The following is a 14,132-nucleotide window of genomic DNA, read 5'->3' as shown; positions in this document are numbered from 1 at the left end:
CCCCTAAAATGAAAGTTTTATGAAAGAAGCTTTGTCTGTTTTAGGCACTGCTACATCTACAGCACCTAGAATAACTGCTGGCATATAGTTGGAGCTAGAGGACACAGAAGAGCCATTCAATAAAGTAATTTTAGAGGAACTCAAATCTAAAAGGAAATTCCAGAAGGGCAAGGGGTATTTTAAATTTTTACCCAGCACTGTGAATCCCACACATAACAAAGTGCCCTGCTGCGTAATAGTTTTTAAACGAGTATCTGCGGATGACATGAATGAGTAAACTGTGGCCTCAAATGAAACAAACAGTGCTACTGGTCCTTAAAATGTGTAATGAGATATTTTTCCCAGCTAACACTTTCTACCTGCATGCTAACCAGGGAAGAACAGCAACAATAAAAAAACAGAAGCCTGCAATTGGTGAGAAGCCTGGCAAAGCCTTATGAAACACATAAGGAGATTAGAAAATTGGGATTGTTCATCTCTAGCCTATTGCATAAGCAGAGTGGAACAGAAACGACCTTTTAGTGAGCTAGTCTAATCCTGCAATCACATTGTTGAATTCCTTTGAAGAGATGAACTTGAAATCCCTCTGATAATGAAGCCAGAACCCAGAGGTGAAGGCAAACTTGTATACTTGCTCCTCCTCCCTACTCTTCCACAAGACAGAAAATGCGTCCTTTCAATCATAGCGTCCTTTCCTTCTGAACCCAGACTTGGTCTCAGAATCCTCAGCAAGGCTCTCTTAGACACCATAGCTGTCATTACTCTAGATGACAGTATATGTCATTGTTTCTTGTATTAGTCAGACTAGGGCAAATTATCAGAGATTGAGAAAGCACTGACTGAGGAAAGACTGAGCAGAGATTGAGAAAGCAATTTAGTAAAGTAAAATTATTACTTTACTACCTAAAACAAATATTATAGAACACAGACCTCAATGTATGTAAACCTAAAATCTAGATGTTAGCCTTTATTACTTTACCTCCATATTAGTGGAGAAAGAATGATCTTCATTTTGGGAAACATGAGATCCAAGCTTTTGTGATGGAAATATGACCCCTGCAAAAGAAAGGTTAAACTTGAACTTTCAAGTACACCTCTTGGGATGTTTCAGATTAAAGCTGCAAATGTGACATTTTAAAAAAAATTTATATTTTTGAGATTAGTTGTTTGTCCGTTGCTTCATTTTCTATTATTTTCTCCCGTTCTGAAGGCTGCCTTTTCACCTTGCTAATAGTTTCCTTTGTTGTGCAGAAGCTTTTAAGTTTAATTAGGTCCCATTTGTTTATTTTTGCTTTTATTTCCAATATTCTGGGAGGTGGGTCCTGCTGTGATGTATGTCGGAGAGTGTTTTGCCTATGTTCTCCTCTAGGAGTTTTATAGTTTCTGGTCTTACGTTTAGATCTTTAATCCATTTTGAGTTTATTTTTGGTTTGATGCACGGTACTGGATGCTTGGGGCTGGTGCACTGGGACGACCCAGAGGGAGGGTAGGGGAAGGAGGAGGGAGGAGGGTTCGGGATGGGGAACGCGGGTATACCTGTGGTGGGTTCATTTCGATATTTGGCAAAACTAATACAATATTGTAAAGTTTAAAAATAAAATAAAATTTAGAAAAAAATTTATTTATTTATTTGGCTGCTCAGGGTCTTAGTTGAGGTTTGTGGGGTCTTTTATCTTCATTGCAGCCTCCAGGATCTTTAGTTTCACATGGGATCTAGTTCCCTGATCAGGGATCAGACCAGGGCCCCCTTCATTGGGAGTGGTGAATTTTAGCCATTGGACCAACAGTGACTTGTATTTAAGTCTACTCAAATACAAATGTGTATTTATTGAGTGTCTGCTGTGGAAAATATATTCCCTGGTAGGAATAGGTTGGGCTTCCCTGGTAGCTCAGTCGGCAAAGAATCTGCCTGCAGTGCAGGAGACCTGGGTTCAGTCCTTGGTTGGGAAGATCCCCTGGAGAAGGAAATGGTAAACCACTCCAGTATCCTTGCCTGGAAAATGCCATGGACAGAGGAGCCTGGTGGGCAGTAGCCCATGGACTTGCAAAGAGTCAGGCACAACTGACTGGCTAACACTTTGACTTTTCAGGAATAGGTTATTAAGAGATGAAAGAAAGCTAATAGTCCCCACTGGCAACTGTATTCAGAGATGACATTTCATAATATCATAAACTTTTATAAATTATGATTGCTTAAGGGGCCTGACATAAATTTCATCTTTTGGATGTCACTAATCCCAAATTCCTATTCCTAAAAACTAAGCCAGGTCTATTCTAAAGTTTCGTTTTGAAATTTCTCTTGGGGAAAAAAATGTGTCAGTGAGCAAATCCACAACATAAAGGTAAATGTAACAACATTTTCAACCTAGAGAGTGAGAGAATAATTTTCCAGGACTCCAGAGAAGGCAATGGCACCCCACTCCAGTACTCTTGCCTGGAAAATCCCATGGATGGAGGAGCCTGGTAGGCTGCAGTCCATGGGGTCGCTAAGAGTCGGACACGACTGAGCAACTTCACTTTCACTTTTCCCTTTCATGCATTGGAGAAGGAAATGGCAACCCACTCCAGTGTTCTTGCCTGGAGAATCCCAGGGATGGCGGAGCCTGGTGGGCTGCCGTCTTTGGGGTCTCACAGAGTCGGACAAGACTGAAGCGATTTAGCAGCAGTAGCAGGAGCAATGACATTCATTAAGTAGAAACAATAAATGTCAGTTAACAATAGGTCTTATCTTTTCTTTTTTAAACCTGGTAGAGCAGGATCTACAGTTTGGCAAGATAATTAGCAATTTATTCAAGATAGCATGCAACCTAAGAACATCAAACATTTTGGCATTTTGGATTTTTAAAAAAATGTATTGTTCTATTTTTATACTAGTGTACCTTGCTTCTCCTTCCTGTGACTTTGGATAAGTGAGGTGTTATCTGTAAAAAAAGGAATTAAGCTCTTTCTACAATGTGCTCATGTTCGCGCTTAGTTGCTCAGCCGTGTCTGACTCTTTGCCACCCATGGACTGTGTAGACTGCCATGCTCCTCTGTCCATGGGATTCTCCAGGCAAGATTACTGGAGTGGGTAGCCATTTCCTTCTCCAGGTTCCTGACCCAGGGAATAGGAAACTTCAATTAAATAGCCAAGAGGATTCAGCAATACAAAATAAAATCCTGTTCTGCCATCTAGAGGACACACACAAATGGTGTAGAAAATATTTTGTCTTTAAAGACCCCTGAAGCTTAAAATAAAAAGAGATATTCTGTTAAAAAAAAAAAGGAGGGCGGCGTGTTTTGCTCTATAACAGATTTTGCCATAGAGAAAAAAACAATATTTTTAAAGCAATTTTTAAAATTAAAAACTGTGGATTAGATATGCACCAAACTGAGGGTTTACACTTCATCAAATTTTCTTGACCCCATCTGGCCTCCAAGGATGTGTCCACTTGCAAAAGCAGAGCCCTGGCCATAGCTACATGCCCTAAGAAACATTCCTGGCCACCGAAAGACAAACAGTACAGCCTTTGTTGTGCCTGCCACAGGGTAATCAGAGTTATCTGAGGCATCTGGGTTTGACCTCATTAGACTCAATCAGCAATTTTTCAAATATTTCTGATGATATTCTAATTTGACTCTCTCCAAATGATTCATCCCAGAATTCCACAGCAATTTGTCATATTGCTAAGTGCAAGAAAACAAGGTATGCCTGTACTCGGAGAACTTCACCACTGAAAGGATAGTAAAGACAACCTATTTCAACTTCCTCATTTTTTGGTAGAAGAAACTAAGATCAAGAGACTCTATAACTCTGTCTTAAGATCACACACCAGTTATCAGTGGATTTTTCATGATAACACACATGGCCTACTCTTTTTTTTTTTTTTTTTTTCTTTCATTGTCTAGCCTTAAATCCAATGTTTTCCTCTTCATGGATCTATTCATTCAACAAACACTTAGCACTTACCTGCACTTATGGGCTTAGCACTTATGGACTAAGTATTGCGATAGGCACGGAGCAGAAAATGCCACCTGAAAAACAAAGAAGCAAATGAAAAAATACAGTCCCTGCTCTTCAGACCCTAAGTCTGCTGGCAATGAAACATTAATCAGAGCCATATAAAATTATGAAAGTACACCACTTCCCTGGTGGTCCAATGGTTAAAAGTTCATTTTCCAATGCAGCAGGTTTGGGTTTGATCCCTGATCGGGGAGCTAAGATCACACAGACCTCCTGGCCAAAAACTCAAAACATAAAAAGAAAAAAAAAAAAAAAAACAGAAGCAATATTGTAACAAATCTAATAAAGACAAAAAAAAAAAAAGTACAGGAGATTAAGAATTTAGTGGGAGCAGAACTTAGTCTGGTCTAGAAGAGCAGGTCTGATTTCTCTAAAGAAGCTACTTTTAAACAGAGATTTAAAAGATAAATAGGTGTTATCCAAGGAAAGCAGAGAGAAAAATGCATTCCTGGGAGAGTAAACACCACTTGCAAAGGTCTTGAGATAGCAGGAAGGCTGATACTCTAGTGGAACTGAAAGATCAGTGAGAAACAGCTGTGAGCTGTCTGCTTAGACTGACTGGGGTCATCATCTGGAGATGAGGAGGGCCATGACAGACAATAGCAAGACTTGGAGAGTTTTAAGAAGTGGATTTAGACAATCAGATTTGTGCTTTTGAAAGCTTGCACTGGATCCAGGGAGTGACAGAGAGAAAGAAAGAAGAGACCTTGCATAAGCCCAGTTAGGGGGCCAAACATGACAATAGCTTGCACTACAGCAGTGCCGTTACTTTGCCAACAAAGGTCCGTCTAGTCCAGGCTATGGCTTTTCCAATGGTCATGCATGGATGTGAGAGTTGGACTACAAAGAGAGCTGAGCGCTGAAGAATTGATGCTTTTGAACTGTGGTGTTGGAGAAGACTCTTGAGAGTCCCTTGGACTGCAAGGAGATCCAACCAGTCCATCCTAAAGGAGATCAGTCCTGGGTGTTCATTGGAAGGACTGATGCTGAAGCTGAAACTCCAATACTTTGGCCACCTGATGTGAAGAACTGACTCATTTGAAAAGACCCTGATGCTGGGAAAGATTGAAAGCAGGAGAAAGGGACAACAGAGGATGCGATGGTTGGATGGCATCACCGACTCAATGGGCTCATTTAAGTAACCTCTGGGAGTTGGTGATGGACAGGGAGGCCTAACATACTGCAGGCCATGGGGTCGCAAAGAGTCGGACACAACTGAGCGACTAAACCAAACTGAACTGAACAGCAGTGCCCTGGCACCAGAGAGGCACCATAGGATGTGGTGATGTTAGCAGTGTCTCCTGGTTTGGACAGAACACTCCTTGCACTGTGGCATTGTTACAAAAGCATGGACTTCTTTTCTTGAATCTGGAGCATAAAACCTTTTTATTCTCGCTTTCATAGTGTCAACAACAAATTGGTGCTTGCAAAGGGCATTTGCCATCTGCCTCTGCAGAGATTGGGCTTCCCGAGTGGCACAATGGTAAAGAATCTGCCTGCCAATGCAGGAGATGCAGGTTCAGTCCCTAGGTCAAGTAGATCCCCTAGAGGAGAAAATGCAACCCCCTCCAGTGTTCTTCCCTGGAAAATTCCATGGACAGAGGAGCTTGGTGGCCTACAGTCCAAGGGTCGCAAAGAGTCAGACACAACTTAGCGACTCAGCCCACACACACACCAGAGATGGAACCCTGTGTCCCTGCAGCTGTTGACCTTCAACACACTCTGAAGGCAGTTCAGATTGGAGAGTGAGGCACTTCGTGCTCCAAGGAAACTGGTGGAACAGGTCTTTAAGGAACTGATTTCAAGATCCCAATCCTTGCATCTACTCATACCTAAAAGTACTAAATCCCTTCAAGGTGACATCAGCTCTTTGTGACTAGCAGAAAACCTTTTGTAAGATAAGTGCTTGATTGTGTGACCTCTCCCTTCACCAAAGGCACCTATATGAACCTTCCCCCACTGCCTCTTTGGAGCATTTTCTCAGAGCTATCTGAGGTGCTATCTCCCAGGCTGCAATTCTCATTTTGCCCAAAATAAATATTAACTCGCAACTCTCATGTTGTGTTTTGTTTTAGTTGACAATAGGCACATACTCAGACTGTTCCTGCCTCTTCAAAAGCAGAGATGTCTGGTTTCTTCTGAAAGAATTTGCATAAAAGTTGTCTCCCAGGCTCTTTCCTGGCAGTCCATTGGTTAAGACTGTACTCCTCAATTGCAAGGAGCATGGGTTCAATCCCACATGCCACATGGCTTGGCCAAAAAGCCGCAAAATAAACCAAACCAAAAATTGTCTTTTATTGAAAGATATTACCAAGAGACTCTCATTAAAAATGCAGGGCTTGCAGAGTTCCCTCACCTGCCCACTTGCGTCTCTTACAAGTGTCCTATATTAATAAATCTACTTCTTGCCTATCGAAAAAAAGAAAGAAATGCAAGGATCTTATTCTTGCCTTGAGAACCCCACGAACAGTATGAAAAGGCAGAAAGATATGACACTTGAAAGATGAATTCCACAGGTTGGTAGGTGCCCAATATGCTACTGGAGAAGAGTGGAGAAATAGCTCCAGAAAGAATGAAGAGACAAAGCCAAAGCAAAAACAACACCCAGTTGTGGATGTGACTGGTGATGGCAGTAAAGTCTAATGCTGTAAAGAACAATATTACATAGGAACCTGGAAGGTTAAGTCCATGAATCAAGGTAAATTGGAAGTGGTGAAATACATGGCAAGAGTGAACATCAACATTTTAGGAATCAGTGAACTAAAATGGACTGGAATGGGTGAATTTGACTCAGATGACCATTATATCTACTACTATGGGCAAGAATCCCATAGAAGAAATGGAGTAGCCCTCGTAGTCAACAAAAGAGTCTGAAATAATACAGTATTTGGGTGCAATCTCAAAAATGACAGAATGATCTCTATTCGTTTCCAAGGCAAACCATTCAATATCACAGTAATCCAAGCCTATGCCCCGACCAGTAATGCTTAAGGAGCTGAAGTTGAACAGTTCTATAAAGACATACAAGACCTTCTAGAACTAACACCCAAAAAAGATGTCCTTTTCATTATAGGGGACTGGAATGCAACAGTAGGAAGTCAAGACATACCTGGAGTAACAGGCAAATTTGGCCTTGGAATACAGAATAAAGCAGGGCAAACACTAACAGAGTTTTGCCAAGAGAACGTACTGGTCATAGCAAACACCCTCTTCCAACAACACAAGAGAAGACTCTACACATGGACATCACCAGATGGTCAACACCGAAATCAGATTGATTATATTCTTTGCAGCCAAGGATGGAGAAGCTCTATACAGTCAGCAAAAACAAGACTGGGAGCTAACTGTGGCTCAGATCATGAACTCTTTATCGCCAAATTCAGACTTAAATTGAAGAAAGCAGGGAAAAATGATTAGACCATTCAGGTATGACCTAAATCAAATCCCTTATGATTATACAGTGGAAGTGACAAATACATTCAAGGGATTAAATCTGACAGGCAGAGTACCTGAAGAACTATGGATGGAGGTTCATGACATTGTACAGAAGGTAGAGATCAAGACCACCCCTGAGAAAAAGAAATGCAAAAAGGCAAAATGGTTGGCTAGAGAGGCCTTACAAATAGCTGAGAAAGAAGAGAAGCTAAAGGCAAAGGAGAAACTGAAAGATATACCTATTTGAATACAGAGTTCCAAAGAACAGCAAGTTAGAGATAAGAAAGACTTCCTAAGTGATAAACGCAAAGAAATAGAGGAAAACAATAGAATGGGGAAAACTAGAGATCTTTTCAAGAAAATTAGACATACCAAGGGAACATTTCATGCAAAGATGGGCACAATAAAGAATGGAAATGGTATGGACCTAACAGAAGCAATTAGGAAGAGGTGGAAGAATACACAAAAGACTATACAAAAAGATCTTCATGACCCAGATAACATGATGGTGTGATCACCCATCTAGAACCAGACATCCTAGAATGTGAAGTCAAGTGGGCCTTAGGAGGCATCACTACAAACAAAGCTACCGGAGGTGATGGAATTCCAGCTGAGCTATTTTAAATCCTAAAAGATGATGCTGTTAAAGTGCTGCACTCAATATGCCAGCAAATCTGGAAACCTCAATAGTGGCCACAGGACTGGAAAAGGTCTGTTTTCATTCCAATCCCAAAGAAAGGCAATGTCAAAGATTCAAACTACCACACAATTGCACTCATCTCACATGCTAGCAAAGTAATGCTCAAAATTCTCCAAGCCAGGCTTCAACAGTACATGAACCATGAACTTCCAGATGTACAACCTAGATTTAGAAAAGGCAGAGGAACCAGAGATCAAATTGCCAACATCTGTTGGATCATAGAAAAAGCAAGAGATTTCCAGAAAAACATCTACTTCTGCTTCATTGACTACACTAAAGCCTTTGACTGTGTGGATCACAACAAACTGTGGGAAATTCTTCAAGAGACAGGAATACCAGACCACCTGACGTGCCTCCTGAGAAATCTATATGTAGGTCAGGAAGCAACAGTTAGAACTGGACATGGAACAACAAACTGGTCCAAATTGGGAAAGGAGTAGGTCAAGGCTGTATATTGTCACCCTGTTTATTTAACTTATATACAGAGTACATCATGCAATATGCTGGGCTAGATGAAGCCCAAGCTATAATCAAGACTGCCCGGATAAATATCAATAATCTCAGATATGCAGATGACACCACCCTTATGGCAGAAAGCAAAAAAGAGCCTCTTGATGAAAATGAAAGAGAAGAATGAAAAAGTATGTTTAAAACAACATTCAAAAAACTAAGATCATGGCATCCAGTCCCATCACTTCATGGCAAAATAGATGGGGAAACAATGGAAACAGTGGTAGACTTTATTTTGGAGGGCTCCAAAATCACTGCAGATGGTGACTGCAGCCATGAAATTCAGACGTTTGCTCCTTGGAAGAAAAGCTATGACCAACCTAGACAGCATATTAAAAAGCTGTCTTTTTAACTTTACCCGACATAATTTTGCCAACAAAAGTCCATCAAGTCAAAGCTATGGTTTTTCCAGCAGTCATGTATGGATGTGAGAGTTGGACTATAAAGAAAGCTGAGTGCTGAAGAATTGATGCTTTTGAACTGTGGTGTTGGAAAAGACTCTTGAGAGTCCCATGGACTGCGAGGAGATCCAACCAGTCCATCCTAAAGGAAGTCAGTCCTGAATATTCATTGGAAGGACTGATGTTGAAGCTGAAAATCCAATACTTTGTCCACCTGATGTGAAGAACTGACTCATTGGAAAAGTCCCTGCTGCTGGGAAAGATTGAAGGCAGGAGGAGAAGGGGATGACAGAGGATGAGATGGTTGGATGGCATCACCAATTCGATGGACATGACTTGGAGCAAGCTCTGGGAGTTGGTGATGGACAGGGAAGCCTGGCGTGTTGCAGTCCATGGCGTTGCAAAGAGTCAGACACAACTGAGTGACTGAACGGACTCATGTACAGATGAAATTCAATGGGGGTCTTTGGAAGTTAATACTCATGGGAATGCACTGCTACTGAAGATTTCCCCATTCATCAACATTTATCAGGGTTGACTTGTTTTGATTCTGTTTTTCTCTGTTAGCTCAATCTGAGTTATTTCCATGTCACAAGCTCCAGGAAATAAAAGGAGTGAATAGGAGACCAAAGCTTTTCCCTGTTAGATTTCTCCTTGTCCCTATAACTTATACCCATCACTGGGGAACTCTGTGGGTTCTTTGAGAGAGGACCAGTCACAGCCCTAAGCCCACCTAGGGAAAATTTTGGAGATAGGAGATGATCTTAACCATGCTGAATGAGAGTGGTAGCCATGACCATATGAAGATGGCTTTTTCCAGGGAGGAATCCCATGTGGACCAAGATGACAATGACAAGCTGTGGGTACATATGTTCACTCTATTAGTTGTGCACATTGTTTTGTGTACTTTATTAAAGTTAATAATTCACACAAAAAAAGGAAATTATAACACTAATGAGGAAGGAACAAAAAGAATTTTTTTTTACATTTGCTTTTTGTTTTCTTATGAAGCAGAGGAAACCAGGGTCCATATTTAGCTCAGTCAAGCATTCCACTGATTTCTCCCCAGAACATGAAATCCTTCTCTAAGCCTCTTCTGGCCACAGGGTCTTTTTTTGAATCCAGACTCTGTTAGGCTTCCTTTGTGGTTCAGCCGGTAAAGAATCCACCTGCAATGTGGGAGACCTGGGTTCGATCCCTGGGTTTGGAAGATCCCCTGGAGAAGGGATTTTCCAGGATTCTGGCCTGGAGAACTCCATGGATGGTACAGGTCATGGGGTCACAGAGTCGGACACAACTGAGTGACTTTCACTTCATTCTCTTTGTTAGACAGGATTTCCATTATGCCTATGCATCCTCTGAACCTTTTGGTCAAGGCATTTTTGCAGGGAATTCTTTCACGTCTCTTTCATTCTGTTGAAAGGAGAAAATGAAGCCAGAACTAAAGTTTCCAAACCTTCTCCATTAATAGTTAACAGCTTAGAAAGACACGTATCTGAGTCCTGGCTCTGCCACTTACTAACCTTGTGATTTTGCACAGGTCACTTTCCCTCTGAGACAGTTTTCTTACTACAGAATAGGAATAAGTACATTTACCTTCATAAGACTGTTGTAGTAAAATGAGTTATAGAGTGGTTAGCATAGGGCCTGGTGTGTGGTTTCCTCAGAACAGTAGATGTCTTCGTAAACTTATGACAATTAGTTGTCTCACCCTTTGAACACATTCTTCAATACCGTGGCTTGTATCCCATCTCTCCACCAATTCCACAGTAACTGGCTATATTTGACTTCCCATCTCCTGTTGGCTCAGCAACTGGATCCAGTGCCAGAAATAATCTCATTTTCTACTTAGGCAGAAACTAAGGCTGTAACTTAAACGGAATGTGAAAATAATTCAGCACAGAATCATCAAGCACTAGATAGATGAGATGACTCCTATAAGGTTAAGCAGTACCCTGACTTTGAGTTATACATCATCTACCAAAAATAAAGTGATTAATTTGAAAGAAATGATAAAATAACCAACCCCATTTAGAGGGCATGGATTTTGTCATAAAACTCCTGTTGCCTTTGCTACTGCTGCAGAAGAATCTTCCCAGATGATTACAGTACCAAGTCTTCAAATCCCCACAAAAACCTCAGACATCTCAGCCCACTGAAATGGTAAGCCAGCTTTGCTGGCTCCTCTAGTTCACTGATTTCAAATAGTTTGGAGAAACACAATGTGGTCCTGTTTTAGTTTCTTCCTGCTGATGTAACTGATTACCACAGATGTTAATGGCTTAAAATAAAAATTTATTCTAGAACCTTAGTCTAAAATCAAAGTGCCGGGACTTCCCTGGTGGTCCAGTGGCTAAGACTCCATGCTCCCAATGCAGGGGACATGGGTTCCATCCCTGGTCAGGGAACTAGATCCCTCATGCCACAACAAATATGGATCCCACGTGCCACAACTAAGACCCAGGGCAGTCAAATAAATATCTTTTTAAAAATAACTTAAAAACATAAAATCAAGTTGCTAGCAGGGCTGGCTGTATTCCTTCTGGAGACCTTAGGGGACAAGCTTTCCTTGCCTTTCTCAGAGGCCTCCTGCATTCCTGGGCTCTTAGCCCTTTCCTCACTTTACTCCAAAATCTTCCTTCTGTTGTCTCCTATCCTATTCTTGATCCTGAGGCTGATCCACCTGGCCCTTTTCATAAAGTCCCTGGCAACTACATTTAGGTTTATCTGAACCATCCAGGATGATCTCCCCATCTCAAAATGCTTTTACCATGTAAGGCAGCAGTCACAGGTTCTGGGGAATGAATCAGTACTTCACATGAGCTAAAAGGAGTGCCCAGAATCAAAACAACCCGTCATGTCGGTACCTGGTCGCTTTTCTGACTCAACTGTCATTTGAGAGAGTGTTGGTTAATAAACAAACCACTGACCAGAGCTCTCTAGTTTGGTTTCCCAGCAGCTATTGCTTCCAGAAGATTCTCTGCATAATCAGTTTAGTTGGAACCATCCTGGATTTTGAGATGGTAACTCAGAGAATCTGTTCTGCACTAGTTAGTATTTACATTGGATTTTAGGGACACCAAAAATATGTCTCTAGTTGATTGATTCCCATCTTTGCAACCCACTGAGTATTCCATAGTTTGATGGGCCAGAGTTTTAGTAAACTAAAATAAATTAAATTAACCTAAAACTTAGAAACAAGGTAAAAAGATTACCATACATTTTCAAAGTCATACTGTGGCATTCATTGTCCACCAAATCCACTGAAAGTTCATCTGATTTTCTAGAGGAAGACATAAATGATTTCTGCTTACTATCATTTAGGCCCCAGACTTTATAAGTTAGATGGTAATGTGCCGAAAATTAGCTTGCAAGTTTTTCAGATGTGTACTCCTTTGAATCAGCTTTGTAGCCTGCTGGTTCCTTGACCACTGACTTAAATCTTTAACAAGTGATCACCATATAATTATATGAGTTTGTTTTTAACTTTTTAAAATTATACTTTGACATCAGGCTTCCATGTTAATGGAGAACTGACAATTTTTCTCCTATGAAGCAAGCATGTTCGTTCCAAGCAAGCGTGGGCTAACGATTAGAAAATGGAATGGACTATATAAAAATTACATGCAGATGCTATATAGGAATCTGTTAAGTATATTCAACCACGTAATTAGCCAAAACCCATGTACTGATCCTCTTGTATTTTGTCCTCTGTAAATTAAGTAGTGTTAAAAATAGGCAGAATGTTAAAAAGACATTGTTAAGAAAAAAGCAAGCCACAGACTGGGAATGGACTGCAAATAACATCTGATAATAGCTTCTATGCAGAATAAACAACTCTCAAAACTCAATCATAAGAAAAGCCAATGAAAAAGTAAGCAAAATATTTGAACAGTTTGCCAAAACAAGAATGGTAAACAAGCACTTGAAAAGATGTCCATCATTAGGCATTATAGAAACGCAAACTAAACTCACAAGATACCAATTACAATGTCTAAAATCAGTGACCAGACCAAATGTTGGCAACTGGGACCCTTATATACCAATAGTGGGAATGTAAAATAGCACACTTTGAAAAAGCTTGCCAGTTTCATAAAAAGTTCAATGGACACTTACCATATGTCCCAGTCATTCCACTACTTTTCTTAGTTTAGCCAAGACAAGTGAAAGTAAATGTTTATACAAAGACTTATATGTAAACGTTCTAACACTCCAGCAGCTTCATTTGTAATAGCTAAACCCTGCAAACCACCCAAATGTGTACTAATAGGGAGTACATAAACAAATTGGGCCACCTCTATACAGTGGAATACTACTCAGCAATAAAAACGGCTGAACTATTGGTAGAATAAAATAAAATGGTGGTTTCTATTTTCTTGGGCTCCAAAATCACTGTGGACGGTGACTGCATCCATGAAATTAAGATGTTTGCTCCTTGGAAGACAAATGACAAATCTAGTTGTTGTTCAGTCACTCAGTCATGTCTGGCTCTTTGAGACCCCACGGACTGCAGCATGCATACTAAACCTAGATAGCATACTAAAAACCAGAGACATCACTTTGCCAACAAAGGTCTGTCTAGTCAAAGCTATGGTTTTACCAGCAGTTGTGTACGGATGTGCGAGTTGGACCATAAGGCTGAGTGCCAGCGAATTTTGTTTTCAAACTGTGGTACTGGAGAAGACTCTTGAGAGTCTCTTGGACAGCAAGATCAAACCAGTCAATTCTAAAGGAAATCAACCCTGAATATTCATTGGAAAGACTGATGCTGAAGCTCTAATACCTTGGCCACCTGATGCAAAGAGCCAACTCATTGGAAAAAACCCTGATACTGGGGAAAACTGAGGGCAAGAGAAGGGGGTGACAGAGGATGAACATGAGTTTGGGCAAACTCCAGGATATAGTCAAGGACAGGGAAGCCTAGTATACTGCAGTCCATAGAGTTGCAAAGAGTTGGACATGACTTAGTAACTGAACAACAATGATAATCTAATGTCTCCGTTTCATAAAGATAAAACTATGGGAGCTATTATAAACTTGGACATTATATGGCATGGGACTAGGAAACAGAAAAATCCCATCT

Source organism: Bos taurus, chromosome 13 (genome assembly GCF_002263795.3).
Source record: "Bos taurus isolate L1 Dominette 01449 registration number 42190680 breed Hereford chromosome 13, ARS-UCD2.0, whole genome shotgun sequence".
NCBI lineage: Eukaryota > Metazoa > Chordata > Mammalia > Artiodactyla > Bovidae > Bos > Bos taurus.
The sequence above is the reverse complement of the archived record's forward strand: the minus strand, read 5'-3'. Positions refer to the sequence as shown.